At 40.2% G+C, this 6,158-nt stretch overlaps 1 protein-coding gene across 3 annotated transcripts in view; it reads right to left on the reverse strand.

Moving 5' to 3' along the window:
• Nucleotides 1-5,925, reverse strand: part of R3HDM2 (R3H domain containing 2) — a 50,757-nt gene extending 44,832 nt beyond the window's left edge. For 2 of the 3 annotated variants that reach the window (XM_053455724.1, XM_053455723.1), the window contains exon 1: nt 5,861-5,925. The gene's annotated coding sequence lies outside the window, so the exon portion shown is untranslated. Of the gene's footprint in view, nt 1-134; nt 301-5,860 lie in introns of those variants that run through there. The other variant, XM_053455720.1, reaches the window with a different exon arrangement.
• Between the last annotated feature and the right edge of the window lie 233 nt (nt 5,926-6,158).

Consider the following 6,158-nt stretch of genomic DNA (forward strand, 5'->3'; position numbering starts at 1 on the left):
ACATTGGTGTGGATACATTACAGCCTAACCCTTTCAGGCCTCTGAAGGGCCCACACTTTATGAATGGCATACAACAATCTTTAGGTAATAAGGGGTGGACTGTCAGCCATTGCATACAGATCAGATACACTCACCGTCAGGTGGGGGTAAGAGGGATTGTTTCTGAAGGAAATTCAGCTGTTCCACCCTAAGAACGAGATCATCGTGAGGCACAAGAGCAGATGGATTTTAAAAAATACTCAGAGAGAAAGGTTCTGAATCCTGTTTTTTCCCCCAAACACCTCAGCTCGCCCCCACCTTCTTGCTGCTCTCTTGTGAATGGTGTGCTACGGACTCTGGCTGCCTTTCCTTTGCCAAGATAATTGCTCTGACAAGCTGCTCTGTAGCAGGGCAGAGCCCAGCTGTTCCCATCCGCTGTCACACTGCGAGTTCTGCCAATAGTGGCGCTCACAGCCACCCACACACACTTTCGCTCCCCTTCTTTCTCTCATTCAAAATAGTGTTTAATGGAACAGCCTCTGCAGCTGCTTAAAGAAACAGCGTGCCTTTCAAGAAACAAAGTGTGTCTATTAATCTAAAGAAAATATGTAAACACACATTTGATCCTGTAACATATAATATCAATAGTGACATGGGTACTTCACACTCAGAGGGTTTTTGGGATTTAACCATTAATTCTTGTTTGTGTTTCACATAGCCACATATTCTAGGTTATTTTTGTTATGTCTTTATATGCTTATACATATACCATATCAGTAGAAAGTAAAAATGAGAAGAAAAGCAAGAAAGCGGTCATGGTCTTCCCAGGTTCAAGAAGGAGATAGATCCAACTCTTGCCCTTCGCTTCAATTATGACTTAAAGTACAGTGAACTAATGACACAGTGATGAATATAATTGTATGGTAAGGACTATGATTGTAAGCTTGCGAGCAGGGCTGTCTCCACCTAATGTATCGGTTTGTCTTAGTCTGTCAATTCTCGTCTTGTCATACCCCTTGAATATATGTATTGTATTAAGCGCTGCATAGGTTGTTGGCGCTATATAAATAAAAGACAAAGCCATTTGGGTGAAACGTGCGAAGGGAATTCTCCCTGTTTACCGACCTATTTTGGCTATTCATAATGTGGGTAACGGAGTATTTAAAAAATTAAATAAAAAATCTCAACACCAGAGTGTCTTATGGCATTGCAGCCCTGACTTAACCTTTAGCCACATGCACATTATCTGTGTCTAGTGTTTAATGTTTTTTTTCATATATACAGAGGGGGATTATGTATTTAATTTTTCATTTTAAGCTTTATGAATTAAAAGTTATATTTTATTATGACATTTATATTAGGGTTTGGTTTCTTGAACTCTTGTTTTGGTATTGTGTTTAACGGGTTATCCCTGCATTCATTGATTTGTTATTTAGCTCTTGGATTAACCTGATAGAATAGAACCCATTTATGGGTGAAAGGGCAGCTAAAATATATAGTTTGTTTTTCTTTCCCCCCTGGCTGACTATGATGAGACACTGTATCTGGTGGGCAACAGTTGCTATTGCAATCTGTCAGAGGCTCCATGGGACTTCAAGCACATGTCTCATCAGCTAAGGTTCACTCATTCATTTAAGGAGAAAAAAAAAACAATTACTGCTTCAAATAGATGAAAATCAATACCTAAATATGGAAGTTACTGATTGGATATTTGCACTTCCTGCTTCTATACAGAAACTAAATATGAAATGTACACGCCGTTGGTACATAAACGCTTTAGAAAAGGACATTTCTTAATTGTTATATTTATGTATTATATTAAGGTGACTTACAATGGGTGACCACCACCTTAACCTCTGGGAGCGGGCTTGTTTTTTTTCTTTGTACCCTTTGGGACCGAGGCTGTTTTAACACTTTTGCGGCGCTCGTGTTCAGCTGTAATTTGCTCCTCAACCATTTAGTGTACCCACACGTTACGTTTTTTTTTTATCAGGATAAGATGGGCTTTCTTAAGATACCATTATTTTGATCATCTTATTTACTATAAAAAGAATAATAAAACAAAAATAAAAGCTGAAAAAAAACCCACCCTTTTATGGCTTATTTGAAAAATATTTGACTCACCTACAAAAGCAAGTAACAAAACTAGCTAAATAGATTCTACTATTTGTCCTGATATTAGAAATACCCAATGTTTTTCTGTTTTTTGTAAGTTATAGGGCAACAAGTACAAGTAGCATTTTATGATTTCCAAACCTTTCTTCCAAATCTGGTCATTCTGCCTCCATCTCCCCTTTGGAATACCTTTAAAGCCGGTTAACTCAATATATCAAACCAATTATTTTTTAAAACTAGACACCCCCGGGTATTTCAAATGCTGGTATTATAACCCATTACATGCACTGATTATACAACCACACTTTGTCGAACTTTGTAATAGTAATTTGTTTTTATTTTTTTCACACAAATTGTACTTTAGTTATAAATATATAGGCCCTGGTATGTGTCCCTGTCAAACAACACGCCAATCTCCTGAGTACATTGATACCTCACATGCATGGGTTTGTCAGATTGTTTGGCTGGTAAAAGGCTAAAAAAATAAAATAAGAACAAAGTCGGCAAAAAAGGCGCTGCTGCTATGGGATCAATCCCTAAGGACTGATCTACAGCAAATGAGGGGTTAATGGCACCTAAAAATATAAAGTATAAAAAAGTGAATAAAAAGTGCACAAACAGCAAAAAGTGCTGATGTGCAATTTCACTGCCTATGCAGTGACCAACCTAAGGAAGGGGTTAAAGAGGGGCTCTTATAAGAGCCTGTGTGGGGAAGTGTTTTTATTTATTTTTTTTATAATATTTTATAAAAGTATGCCTGCTTTATCACGATCTGTCCCTCTCCCTCACTAAAAGCAAGTGATGAAGGGAGGCAGATCTTTACCAGTCAAAAGGTAAATGTTTATAAACATTGCCTTTGACTGGGCAAATCAAGATCACTCACACTCCTGAGTGATCTTTAGGCTTGGGGTGTCAATCACTGGATGCTGATGGCATCCAGCAACACCCCCTGAGTGATGAAAGCAATTTGTAATCGCTTCTGAGGCTATTGCCAGGAGAAGGGCAGCGCCATCTTGGAAGGTAAGTTAACCATGGCGGCGCCCTGCCACTAGAAGCTTTGTTGAAAATGCTTATGTACAAAAGGAAATAATCCGAAAGCTTTCCAGTGGATATCAAACCACCATTTTCAAATTAATAACTATGACATTTGGAGTAAGAACTCGTGGGCCACAGTTTGGACGGTGCTCATGTAGGCAACGTACACAAATTACAAACATAAAACATGTAAATGAATGAGCCTCGCTGGCTTCTTCAAGCTTCACGGAAAACATCTTGTATTCTGCCTGCATTTGTTGAGATGACCCATTTCTAGCACGAAACTGGCGCTGTGCACTGTGATAATTGCAAATCTCTCAAAATGGTTTGCTGCTGTTTCACCCATTTGAGCGCCCCTTCGCTCTCCAGCTACTTGTGCTTTCACTCAGCATGGTGCTATACATTGGAAATCAAGGTCAAGAAAAGGACAGTAGTGAAATTTTCCTGTGTAAAACATAGTAACCTTCACACTAAAAAAAAACATCCAGATGTAACCAAAATCGTTCATATGCTCTTAAAAATGTTGTGTCACAATAATAACTACCCAAAAAGAATTATTTTTTTTAGTAGTAAATATTAATTCATATGTAAAACTAGTTTTTCATATTTAATAAAAATGATTGAGAAAATGCTTTTTTTGTTTTTATTTCCTTTTATTTGCCAACCTGCCCCCCAGTTATGCACATCTGCCCACCGGCTTGCTACCCTGCCCCCTAGATATGCCTTATACCCACCTATATGCCACTCAGCCTCCATGATATGCCTTCCACCCCCTCAACTTACCGATGCATATCTAGACTTCCCCCCGTGATCCAGACCCCCTGGCATCAAGTGGGGGCAGTCGATGGACGTCTGCGTGATGACAACCTTCACTGTTAGCCGGGACTTCCGCCAGGGCTTCTATGACTGAGTAGCGGAAGCTTACGTCACGCCGGTGCGCCGTCATAGAAGCCCTGGCAGAAGTGTTGGACAGCAGCAGAGGTTGTCTGTGCACATTGTGCAGACGTTCGCTGGCTGCCAGAGAGGAGGATCCAGGTCTCCTGCAGCGCTGCGGGGGATACTCCTCTCTGGCAGCCAGTGAACGTCGGTGCGATGAGCGCAGACAACCTCCACTGCTGCTGGCCGGTACTTCCGCCATGGCTTCCATGGTGGAGCACTGGAAGGTCACATCACGCAGGTGCTCCATCACAGAAGTCCCTGGCGGAAGTGCCGGCAGTAGCGGAGGTTGCCTGACCTCCATTTGAGGTCTGATTAGAAGACGAACTTGAATATAAGACAAGGGGTATTTTTCAGAGCATTATAATGGAGCAAATAGGGTAATAATGAATTTCCTTTACAAAGTGTCTGTGTTAAGGTAAGGATAATGGCAAGTCTAATATATCATGAAACAGATCTACAGCTACTAACATTCACCTATCTAGTGAGATTATATGAGGCAAGCCCAGGTGGCACAGCACCTTTCAAGTGCAGAAGATGGCTGTAGTGTCCCTTTAAATTCACATGAACCTGCAGGTGGACATTTTATTTTTAGCTAAGCACATTTTAGGGAAATCATATGTGACCACTTCACACATAAAAGGAAGCTAAAAAGTAAAAATATAAGCCTGGTTCACTTAGAGAAAACATCTACCGATGAACACATTGAAGGAGTATTCTGGCCCTATTTTTACATTAAATGCATACTGGAGCCCATTTTTAATGTGTTGTAGTTAGAAACCCAGACTTATGTTTTGTGTAACACCTCCCTAGCTAGGATTCACTCATACTTGCACTTCTTCCACATCCCCAATAGCAACTCACTGAAATAAACAGCAATCGTGGCCAACCAAATAAAGGCTTCTCTATTTCAAAAGAACTGCATAGTGAATTCAGAGCCTTGCTGAAACTGGTAAGGAAAGTAGCGGTAATGGGGAGGCTAGCTCTGGCCTTGCCCAACACAACCATACCTGTCAGTTTGTGCAAGGATGCTCGGGAGAATTATTCAGATCTGGCCTTACTGCAGCAGGTTAATTAACCAAGCAGGCAGGTGCATCGCCTCTCTAGTAGTAGGAGACAAATGCTAGAAAGGCAAAAGGTGGTTGGGGGATTCAATCATAAGGAAAGGAGATACGGTAATTCACCACCAATACCCTTAACGCGAAACAGTTTGTTGTCTTGGGTTGTTAGGAGGGTCTGGTAACAATCCAGCGGTCATAGTATCAATTGGAACTGAAGGCAAAGTCTATGGCAAGCTGGGGGATTTTTTTGTGATTTTTATTCCACACTTGATATACCCACAGAAAGTATACATAGTTTTGTTAAAAACAAGTAAGGCCTTCCTTTAAAACCATAGATATAGTTAAAACAGACTAATATATATAAGAAAAAAAAACAAAACATATGCAGGTTGAGTATCCCTCAAATCCAAAGTGGGGCCAGAAGTATTTCTGATAAGGGATCATTTCGCATACCTGATCTGAACTGCCCTTAGCTGGGGGAGGGGGTCGAATTACAGATCATTTGGGATAAGGGATACTCAACCTGTAGTTTCAAGGCAAACACAGAGCACAAGAGGGAAAAGGACCCTTCAGTCAGTATACTTCTAAAAAGAACAGCAGACACGGCATGCATTCATTTACGATGTCATTTTGCAGGGACACAGACACAGGAAATGCCCAGATAAGCAATAAATTAGGAAACCACTAATCACAACAGCTACCCGCGCATGATTTAGTAAACATGCTGTACCTACCTAAAACAACAGGGTATCCTGGTTTGTCCAAAATCAATGTTTCTCGGAAATGTAAGCACCTACAGAGAGAGAGAAGAGAATTGTGACCATCATGTAAATATGCACTGCAAACAACACTTCTGAGAAGACATTTTAATATCTATATATGCAAATCTATTAATAATCACTATTTTTATACTTCAGAGGAAGTGACAAAAAATCCTATGAACAGTAAATACAGTATAAAGCAGCATAGTGTAAAACTGAAGAAAAATGTTTCATATGTTTGCATAAAATTCCCTTCATCTACAGATGTGGA

The sequence above is a fragment of the Spea bombifrons genome, chromosome 2 (assembly GCF_027358695.1).
Source record: "Spea bombifrons isolate aSpeBom1 chromosome 2, aSpeBom1.2.pri, whole genome shotgun sequence".
Classification (NCBI taxonomy): Eukaryota; Metazoa; Chordata; class Amphibia; order Anura; family Pelobatidae; genus Spea; species Spea bombifrons.